This window comes from Lepidothrix coronata, unplaced genomic scaffold (assembly GCF_001604755.1).
Source record: "Lepidothrix coronata isolate B3197 unplaced genomic scaffold, Lepidothrix_coronata-1.0 Scaffold107, whole genome shotgun sequence".
In the NCBI taxonomy this organism is placed as follows: Eukaryota; Metazoa; Chordata; class Aves; order Passeriformes; family Pipridae; genus Lepidothrix; species Lepidothrix coronata.
Window position 1 is genome coordinate 3,080,751 of NW_016690287.1, and position 11,543 is coordinate 3,092,293.

Here is an 11,543-nt window from a genome sequence, read left to right on the forward strand (position 1 = left end):
TTTTAATACAACTGCCAATCATCATTATCTCCTGGCTATGGAGGATGAAAGAAATTGCTCATCATCTTTTTAATTATGTAGCTACAGTGTACACACTACAAAGTGTCTAATAGCAGAAGTTGCTGTCACAGAGTAGCACTGAGCAGTAGGCATTTTGAAAGTACAGTTTCATATAGCTGTCCAAAACCACTTTAAGAAAGCTAGGAGAAATTCAGGCTGTGTACTATTGAGTCTACTGACTTGAAGTAATCAGTTACCCCCCTGCCAAGAGAAGTTAAAAAACAAACATGCATAAATAAAAAAGGAACCCCCATAACATTCATCTGAGGATGCCTTACACCAGGGCCGGCAAATTCACGCACTGCTATTCATTGTACTATAAGCAGAAAGACTGAGTCATTGTGGGAGAAAATGTGAGGCCTCACGGACTGGGTTTCCCCTGTTTAAAGGCTCCTCTCAATTAACCAAACCTGTGTACCAGCAGCTGTGGTGATCAAGAGGTGGTGCTCAAGATATGGGGTACTCCCCGCTGGTACAGAGCCCTCCGGGGGGCATTTATTTAGGCAATGTATACATGGGCAGTTTGATGCTAATATGTGCAATTTCTGTGGCATTAAGCTGTCAGCAGACAGATGCAGTGCAGGAGGGCCTGCGTTGCTGTGGGTGCTTCTCCCTCCTAAAACTCCCCGAACCTGGAACATCCTTTACTGATGAGAAAACACAGTCCAGCATCTGCATCTGAACACCCCAAATGTCCCTCCTCCACCACACCTGCATTTACAGCAACGAAATGAACCAAATTTACCACCTCACTCATCCCACTGTGCACGTCAAGGCCAGTGCCATGCAGCCCATGCACACCAGTGAATTTTACACACAAGCTCACTCGTGGTCAGCTTTATTTTTTGAGCTGATCATTACAGTGCAATCAACATTAATCCCTTGGAGTAAAGCACACGTCAAGGTATAAAAGAGAAAAAGCATTTTGAGGCAGTCCAAACACACACAAAAGGGAAATTCATTGTACAGCACTCAGCTCTGCAACCAGGGAAGGGCTGACACCACCCACGGGGCCTGGATCAGCTCCTTCTCTTCAGGGCTTGGTTCATCTTCAAAACACAACACTCTTTTCCTGACCAAAACAAACAGAAATCAAAACAAAATTGTGTTGCTTCTCCCTGTCCTCATTTCACTGCTTAACACTCTCTTACCCTACAAAACCCCCCTTCTCACTGAGCCCTTTCTGTGAAACATCTCCTCTTGGCAGCACCTCAGCTGGGTTGGATGTTGGAATAGGGCTGGTAGCTCCTCGGACTTCCAAGGGACATATCATCAGTTATACTTCTCTTTTTTGGAAGATCATCTACGCTGCAGTGGATTCAGTAAGGGAACACAAAGAGCCCATTTCCACCCAGATGATTAAGTACTGACACTTGCTATACGCCTGGCAGAGATGCTGCACAGTACTCAGGGCAGCTGGGGCTGTACCCAACACTGTCTTCATGGGGACATGGACTGTGTCTCTGGTCACGGGAAGCCCTCAGTCTCTCATCTCTGCTGACCAGTGCCTGGAAATAAGTAAGATGTTGACAAGATATTTCGGGTCACCACTCACTATCACGTGCTCCTGCTGGATGCAGAGAGATTCTTACTCCTGTTTTAAGTTTCTAACACTGCTTTATCTTCAAGGCTGCATTTCATCCACATCCTGTGTGTACTGTGCCCTCTATCCTGTGGAAAGTTAACAGGAGCAAAATTCTGGTCTCCAAATACAGTCTTTCCTTCAGGTCCTGAGCTCTTGTCCCCTCTTCACTTAGACTTGTGTGATGTTCCCATTGACTGAATGTTTGTCTTACCTGTGAATCTGATTCTTTGAGTGCCTCTGATTGCAGTCCAAATGGAATCCTCTTGTCCAAAGGGGAAGTACTATTGATAAAAGAGACCCTCACATGAACTAAGCATTAAAGTAGTCCCCTTCTTCCCTGAAGATATTTTGCCCTACTAAGGTTTGCTGGGCAAGGAACAAGTCATGATGAGCATCACAGTTGAAGAGCCAAGGACTGAGCAGTGCTCCTTGTCTATAAAGAAACAGGCAGAAGTCGAGATGGACAAACCTTTTATATACCTGTTTTCTTCTGCAAATATTCCTTCCTTTGTCTCTGTTCTTGCCTGCTGCCTTGGTTTCCCCCCTCCAGGCCCAGGATCCAGACACCCACCAGTGCTTGTCACCACACACAGGCTGCTGCTGACTCCCAGGGCTCAGGTGAGGTCTCCTCCTCAAAGGCCATTTTTCTATTCAGACACAAATTAAAGCAGTGTTGTCTGGTCCTGGACACTCTCAGTCAGTCCCTTCTGTCTCACTAGCCTCTTTCTTACAGAGAAAACCATTAAACTTTCTTTTTTTTTAATCTGGTGTTATTTATTTTGCCCCCAAATCTGGCTTCAGGAATGGCTGACGAATGACTTTAACATTTAAAACAATCAATTTTGGTCAGAGATCAAGGAAAACCTGGATGGTAAATCATTGGGAGGGTTATTGGTGATGACAGACTGATGGTTAGAAAGACAAAGTTACCTCCAGAATCTTGGTCTTGGTGACCCATGAAACAGCATTTTATGTGACCATCAGTTCCATCAATCAGATATGCTCACCCTGTGGACAAAATACCTTGGAAAACAGCTGTAATACTTAGGGTTTTTTTGATCTTTCTAGTGCTTCCCAATATGCTTATTGCTACTTTAAATCAGTCCCTTGATGACCTCTCAGGGAAGGAGGAGACTGTTGTCTTATAGTCAACGTGTTATACAGGCACCCTGAACATTTCTGGTTATTAGACACCCTCTAGCACATTTCTTTTCTCAGAGGGAGTCCTGGGTGTCCCTGTAAATAATGGCTGAGGTAACCACGTTTCTGCCCACGTAAGAATTTCCATTGCCATTCCACAGAAAAAATGCCTCTTCACTTCCCATCTGCAGGGAAGCACAGCTGGCATCACACAGCAGCACCCTGCCTCCTGCCCAAGAGGTGAGGGAATGATCCCTATATATGGTTGAGAAGTGATTTGGGAACTTGCACGAGGTACAGGCATGGTCCTACACTGACACACATTACTATCCCATGGATAAAGTTTCTGCAGTCAGCAGCAATCAAAAGAAAGAAATATCAGAAAGATTTCACGTAAAAATGTTTTCAGATTTTCTGATCTTTCAGAAATATTTGAACCCTCTCTCAATTTCTGCAATAGAGAAGAAAATAGTAAAAAAAGATGAGAATTTAGGCCAATTTGTGTCTGTTACAGGACACAGAATTTTTATAAGCCATTTTTCATCACAGCATTTTTTCAAACCCCCCCCCCCATCCACAAAGATGTGCAGACCTCCTGTTTTACTGATGTCCCCTTTACAATTCTCTGACTTTGATGCTTTGGTGCTTTTAGCAGAAGCAAGTGTAGAGCCAGCTCTGGCTTGGATTTTAGGGGTAATACCTCTTTTTTGCATGGATTCACCTGCTGCTTTTAAGGATATTGCACATCCAATAACCTGTGAGGCTCAAGTTATTCTGTTTTGCAAGGAATCAAAGGCAAAGGCCACAGGACAGGACAATCATTACACAATCTGGTGCTGTTATCAGTCCAGAGATTCTCACAGGCTACTTCAATGCAAAAAGAAGTTAAGATCCTCCTCAAGCACTCCTTCACTGCTTCTCTGCAAATAAACATTAATAAAGGAAGAGCAAAACTTAAAAATGCGCTTTGCAACCAATTAAAGAAAGCCCTAGAAAGGAACAGGGTCTATGGGAGCCAAGACACACAAGAATCATGACAGAAAGAGAAGTGCTGGAAAGAAAAAGACAGTGAAACATAGGATTTCAGGGAGAACTAGAAGCTCCATCATTAGAAAACATTTTCATTATACATAGTATTAATAACATAAGTCCTCTAACTGTGGCTAAGACGTACAAGGAACATCTATAATACTCCATTGTATTTTAATTTATCATCAAGAAAAGTGTAACACACTGGACTCATGACGCCCTCTTGCTGCCAGCTGCCTCCTGTGCCAGCATGGCTTCTCGCCCTCCTCGCCCTAGTCCTGGCAAAGCATGCTTCCAAAACAGGGTCAGTGAGGCCTGGGGCTGGAGTTTGCTGTGCCATGAGGCCTTTAGGAGAGAGAAGCCACTGTTCTTCACTGGGGACAAGACCCTGCTGACAGGGAGAGCACCCCCCTCTCCAGCAAGGGGCTGGAGCCACAACTCTGTGACACTGATTTCAGGTTTTCAGCGTTAGAAGTGGCCCCTGTTGCTGCAGAGGGTGACATACCATCAGCACATGGTGTGTTACCCTTTGGGTATTCCACACTGACTCCTGCAGCTGTTCCACACACACATATGCAGATGCAGGATGCACACACACAGGGGGAGGATTGAACATAGCAAAAGCAGAGAACAGTGATGGGTCATCAGCATCCGTCTGTTACGGTGTGGCACCTATTCCAGCAATATAAGAGGATGACCCAGTCAACAGCCTGGGACTTCTTGCACCCAGAGAGATTTAATCCCTTTGCTTTAATCCCTGAGACTGACGGAGACAGTCTGCAATGACGGAGACAGTCTGCAATGACTCAGGAATGGGGTTTGTGGAGATAGCACTTGAGATGTAATGATTTCTTATCTTACAGGCTAAATCATTACCTTGGCACTTCCCTCCTCCTGGAGGATTTAGAAGATGTGTAGATGTCTCACTTAAGGATATGGTTTAGTGGTGGGCTTGGCAGCATTATATTTACAGTTGATTCAGTGATCTTAAGGGTCTTTTCCAACCTAAATGATTCAATGATTCTACATTATACCTCTGCTAAGCAGGAATGTCACAGCTTTGAAAATTATTTGACTGTCCTCCCAGAGCACACAGAGTCTGACTGCGAAACTGAAGAATCTCTCTCCTATGCATATGGACTTGCTCTCCTTTTTTTCCAGTTTCTCAAGAAGATGCAAAGAATGGGATTTCAAAGTCATGACATTTCCATGCATGGAATATCAGTGACTAGCCTGGAACTTTGCCCATCCTGGGCGTTGCTGAGGGAAACTCACACCTGAACAAAGCAGCAGCTGCCACTGATGCACTTCCACTTAGTAAAACAGATTTCTTGCAGGGGACTCTTTGATGTAGAACATACTAAAAAGAAGAGAGGGGTTTGCTTTTTAATTTTTCACTTTTACAAGGAAAGGCTTTGACCACTTTTCATTTCAGGGCTAAGTGGGCAAACTCTGGATCACAGCAAACCAAATAAATGATAAGTGACTGATATTCTCACCCCTCTCTTTCCCTCTCACTTCCCCAGCTGAGGAATACATTATATAGGATTGTACACAGCAGTTGAGCTAAGGTTTGACAAACACAGGGCCAAGTATATAACACAGACTTTCAAGTAATTGTGCTGATGCAGTAATTTCATAGTTTGCTCAGTTCCAGATTTTAACCTCAGTGCCAAGAATCAATGCCACATAATAATAATGAAAAATCTAAAATAATTTTGAAATACACAGAGAGAGAGACACGCAGTACAAAATACAGCTAAAAATGAAAGAGCAAAAGTAAGCAAACAAGGAATGCTCAAAATGGGCATGGCAGTTTCCTCTGGATCAAAACTAAGATTTAGTTACCACCCAGTCTAGTGAACCTGGAGCGAATCTGGAACACAATAAAGGTTTGAAATAAAAAATACAATGAAAAACTATACTTAAGTTAGATTACTAATTAAAGTAAACTTCAAAAATAACAAAAATGGGCTGCCAATATTATTAGTACTTCTATACTGCTTCCAAATACCCTGGGTGGAATTGCTCTGTTCAGTCTTTGAAAGAGTAGAACATTTGAATAAAAATGCATAATCAAGTATAAGACTTTAGAAACAGTGCTCAGGCTGTATCCAAGCAAGGATACAAGCAAAGGATACAGGGGAGTGTTCTAAGGTGCCAATTTATATACCATCTTAATTTAATACATCTTTTGGCCTTTCAGCTACTAAGTATATTGAACTCCATAAAGTGCCTTTGAATTTGCACAGAAATGTCTTTAGAATTTTTTTTTCTAAAATGAATGCTAGGGATACTAGAAAAGAGAAGCAAAGTACTTAGGTTTGGAGGGGTTTTGTGTTTTTTCTTAAGGCATAGTCTGAACTAAGCTCGATTCTGCCAGCTACTGATTTGCTGTAGACAATTTGGACTGTGATTCCATCACACCACTCATGATCAGCAAGAGTGGGACAGAGCCTTGAGGAAACACAAGTGCTGGCAAACCCAAAGGCAGTGATCTCCCCAGACAACCTGCATCAAAAGTCCAGAGAACTTCTCACAGCTGAGAGACTGGGTCTTTCTCAAGAGATTGAAAATTGAAGTGTGGTCCATAAAAAGGTTCCCTTAGACATTTTGTCACCAGAGGAATCTCTTCCCTGATTCCCATTCCCCTATGGCAGGACCCCAGTCAGCACAAGGAGACACAGAGCTTTCAAGCTACTTTTGAATTTTCACTGGCACTTGCATTTCAGAGCCTCTGGCCTATTCTCTCTTCCTGAATTCTTCTTGATATTGCTGCTACATACATGATATATCCAGCTAAGCCCATGCTGAAGACACCATACAAATGGTCTCCTCAGATGCTGTCTTAGCATTTCCATTGTCAGGTCAAAGTATCAGCTCAAATGGTCTCGAGTGCTCTCCAGGGTAGGTTTGATTCTGAGTTAATCTGACCATGTTCGCATCCAAACTAGTTCAAAGGAAGTCACTGTCCTCCAACATAAAACCTTCAAAGGATCAGATATTCAAAAAATCAGATGACTGGTTCATTTTTACTAGGGAAACCATGTTATATTTTTAAAAGCTCAACAGTCTCTTTTGCATTTGATAAATTACTTACATTAGCCGGTCCAAAACTCTGCTCGGTAGCTGCCACTCCACTATAACATCTTGATTTCTTCTCCACAGGAACTCTGTAAATTCATTATCTTTTTCTTGCAATCCATCTTCTTCATTACATCTCTTAAGGAACCACTTGAGCTTTAATTCACCCCCATTTTCCCAGGCTCAGCTAAAAGCCTTTAATTGTGTTCATGACAGGAAATGCCTGGTTATATGTTAGGTAAACTGATTAATTAAATACCAAAAGCTTTCAGGACAGTTTTTGGTCTTTTAAAAGCAGAGGTTTGGGGTTTTTTTTCCTTTGTCTCAACCCCGTGGTAATTCTTAAAGACCCTACCAGGGGCAGCAGTAGTCATGAATGGCACAGATCTTCACAGAGTTCCTACCAACTCCTGTACATCATCAGAAGGCTCTGGTGGTCAGATATTTTGAAGGTTTCTCCTTGTTTTTCACCAGCCTCTTCCATGGGGTCAAAAAACGAGTAGTCAGTCACTTTGTTTTACACTGCCTGTCTTTTGCCCTCTGAAAGTATTTAGCATTGCCTCAAAGGAAAAGCAATTCTTGGTTGTCAGATTTCTACAATTTCTGATTAATCCAGAAGTTTTTTTCTCCCCAATCGCATTCCTTCCCTTGGCCTCTCTGTATGGATTCCTTAGCTCAGGAAGGCAGATCCTTATTTCCCTTAGGTAGGTTTCTGATTTTTGTGATCATTTTGCCTGCAAATGTTATTCTGCTCACTAGGTTAGGCATGAGTTTTTGATGACACAATTAAAGATGACAGGGTTCATGGCAGTCTATAGGTAAGAAGGTGGAAGCCCCTGGAATAGGCTCATATAACCTGAGAAAATTTTGATTGCGAGCTGTGAAGGTCATGCAAGGCCTCAAACCCCAGGAGAAAGTGAAAAAGCTCTGATCCTTAGAAATAATAGGTAATGACATCCTTTACCTACACCACGATGTCCACGGGGACTGTATCACTCACAAAGGAACTGAACCAGCAAAAAGAGAGCAGTGAAGAAATCTAATGGCTAGTAATAATAAAAATTATTACTAAAAACAGAAGAGGCCAAGAAGCATTATCAGCCTAAAGCTGTACGGTAAGAAAAACCAACTGCCTGACCTGAAATTTGGCTAAGACAGGACTTCAGGACCAACACTGAAGCAAATGTCACCTGAGTAATACTCAGTGTTCATTGTCAAGACCTTGGCTTTTTTGTTTCTGCGGGAAAGCAGGATTTTAGCACCCAGACACAGCTGATAGCGTCAGGCACGATAGACACCCAGCACAATGTCCTGAACTGATGTATTTCTTTCAGCATGTCCCTGAGTCTTTCAGTAGACCATAAGACCATGGGATTTACACCCAAGCAAGCTCCCAGTGCTGCATTGTGTTCTCGGGAAGGGGGAAGGCAAATATAAGAAGAGACTTCCTTTACCACTGCTTCCAACCCTTCCAACCCTTGCACTCCAGAATTTATACAAATAAAATCTTGCTTTTCAAGGAAACACGAAAACTGTACTGTGCAAAAAATATTATACCAGGGGCATTTAAGAGCACTCAGTAAAGGGAACAATTCAATCAGGTCCTCTCTCAGAGGCTATATGAGCTGTTCACTGTTACCTTGACATTTAATGCTGGACCAATAAACAAGGCAAGCAAAGCCATGCAAAAGCACTGTGATAATCTCTGTAAGCCCTATATAATTTTGCCTTAACAGGCACAAAACAGGACTGACATCTTTTTATGCCTTTTTTTCTTTTTTTTTTTTTTTGGTGGGGGAAGGGAACTTTCCTTATTAAATCTTTTTTCAAACTAAAAAACTTAAAAGCAAAAAAATCCCATTAGACATGGAAGTCCTATGTCTTCAACTTGTATGTTTTCAGAAAATATATATATATATTAATATATGGTGTATATATATCTATTGCATGAGCTTAACCAAACTGAGAAGTAATAACAGGAGTTTTCAAATAAAATTAGGAAAATTCTACCCAAAGAAAATGGCATTTACTGTGCAGTCTTGTCCCTGCTGCTACCATGCTACACAGCCATCACATCTGGTTGAAATATGCACATCCCGTTGTCACCACTGCATAAACCACCCACCACAGAAGGGATGACAGGGATAACAGGGATAACAGGGAAAGGAGGCTGCAGTCAGTGCCAGGCAGGACTGTGAGACACAGGTCAGGATGTAAGGTGAACCAAAGGGCCTATCAGACCCTTCAGTCTATCCAGAGGCTCTTGGAAAGAGCTGTTTACTTCCATGACTATCCAACAGGACCATGAAAACAAACTCTCAGAAAAAAATGCCATGGTCTTCTCTTTTTATCTCTTCTTTCCGCTCTCCACTCACAGTCCAAATGAATGTCTTTTGGAAAGAAAAGGGAAAAAGAGGGAATATGAACATGAACTCTGGCAAGGGTTAGGCAAGATGGTCTCCTACAAAGACAAGGCAGGGTAGAAGAAGGAATGGGCAAATCCTGACCTCTCTGAGCTTAACAGGGGTTTGGCAGGAACCAGAAAGGGTCCTGAGCATCTCTGTGCTGGCATGCCCTGTCCCTGCTCTTCTTTCTTCAGTGCCCAGCTGGATGTGGCCCCTCACATAGGCCTCAGAGACGGCTTTATTGCATTAAAGATCTGTGAGCTGGTGCCCTTGTGTTCCTTCTTCTATAAAAGAGGAATGTGTTTTGGCTCCTGAACAAGAACAGTAAAGATGGATTGCAACAGATACAGTTAAAGTGCTTAAACCAACTTTTTTCATTTTATCTCTTCCCTCCTCCTGCCATTCGATTCACATAACAAGCAAATCCACCCGCTGAATATAAACACAAATAGATTTTCATGGGAAAGTTCATTAAAAAGAAACTCTCGAGTTTGTTTTTTTTTTAGAAAGAATTTAAAAGACATGTCAGGGAGCAGCTGTAAACTAAAATCATTGTCATTCTTACTCTTCTAACAAAATCGAGCCTAGAATCTTCCTGGGTGATTCCCATCTTTGCATAGGTCAAATTCATAAATTATGTCATTTTCCCCAGGCCCTCTCCACAGCCCAAACTAAGCCAGGATGAGCAATAAATTTACTCACTAGATGGAACAAGAGTATCTAGATAGTAGAAGGTATGCCAAAGTACTGTAATGGAAGTCTCAGAACTGGGACAGAGCAACTTCATTTACAAGCCTTAGAAAACCTTGTCTTTTAGGCTTATTCCAGTAATGTCAGTGCCATGCTTCAGTAGATGAGCAACACCTGAAAATCAGGGGGAATTCCCTGGGAAATACTGATATGGTAAAGGTCTTCAAATTGAGAGGGGCTCCTGCCACCCACTTCTTCCTTAGTTCTTACCCTCAAGAATGCCGTCACTGACAGACCTCTACAAACCATGCTCCCACTGGCTTAATTTCTGGAAGAACACTTATTTTCAGTGGTGAAAGCATGTCTCTTCCTCAGCACAGCCTTGCTGTGCAAGGCTCTCTGCCTATAAGTTATTAGTGGTACAGGGACACCTCACTTACTTCAACCCCATGGCAGGAAGTTGACTCGATTTTTGGCTTGAAGGCATGAAAGGCACCTCTGTGCAGCTATTGTTGGTTCTCCCTTGCAGAAATAAGAGCCATTTTCAGTCATTAATAAAACTCCTCATGGATATAACCAGCATAGAGGGTCTAGCATGGACTACCATCAGTTCAGAGCGAGCTAGGTATGAAAGCTGGAGGACTGCAGTGTCTCTTGGGATAGGAGCTCCTGATGCTGGAGTGAAATTTTCTGCAAGTTGCCTGGCAGCTGCATATTTAAATCCACTGTTAAGGGTTATTCCTGTTTTTGCACAGCATTAGATCTATGGCAGAGTGGTGTGGTTTAACCCCAGCTTCCTCCCAGCCCCTCCACTTTGAGGCCAAACTGCATCCTCTCCTCCCTCTTCCTGAGACTTCACAGTGGCAAAAAACCAGTTTATTTCCTAACTGGAGATTAAGCAAGCCCATTATGATCTGGCTCTTGACTCTCCCTTTTGAAGAAAACTTCTGGTGTGGAAAATACCACCACTATTCTGCAGGACTGAAGTTTAACAAAAATATTAACGAGTGAAAATAGGATTTAGACAAGCCTAAAGGGTTTTTTTAAATGTTAGGCAACCTTAATTATCAGCCCTGCTATCAAATTCTGCTGCCCGTGTTTGCCACCAAAAGGACAAACAGTTATCAAATCTACTGGCACAGAAAATTACAGAGATCTACAAAAACTGTCTCAAGTTAAAAATAAATCATATCCCAAGGGTCATTTCTCCCCAGTCTTTGATAACCCAGGATGAGTGTCTTTGGTGAAACATGAAGATAAAAAGTCACCTTTCTTCCCAGTCATACACATGTGCAGAAGCAGCAACTTATTCCACCCCATAAGCCAGAACCATCCTGAACTTCCAGCTGCCTTTGGAGAGCTGCAATTTTACAGGGGGTTATGCAGTTCCTCAACATGGAGAGTGATTGACATGAGAACAATGATATGGCAAATGGTCTTTGTGGGAGGAAACTGTTCTATAACATATCTATCTGCCTTGCAGAGAGCTGTTGGCAGAGTGATTTTCCCCCAGGAATGCTGTCTCGCAACAGGAACTGTCCTCTTTGCCA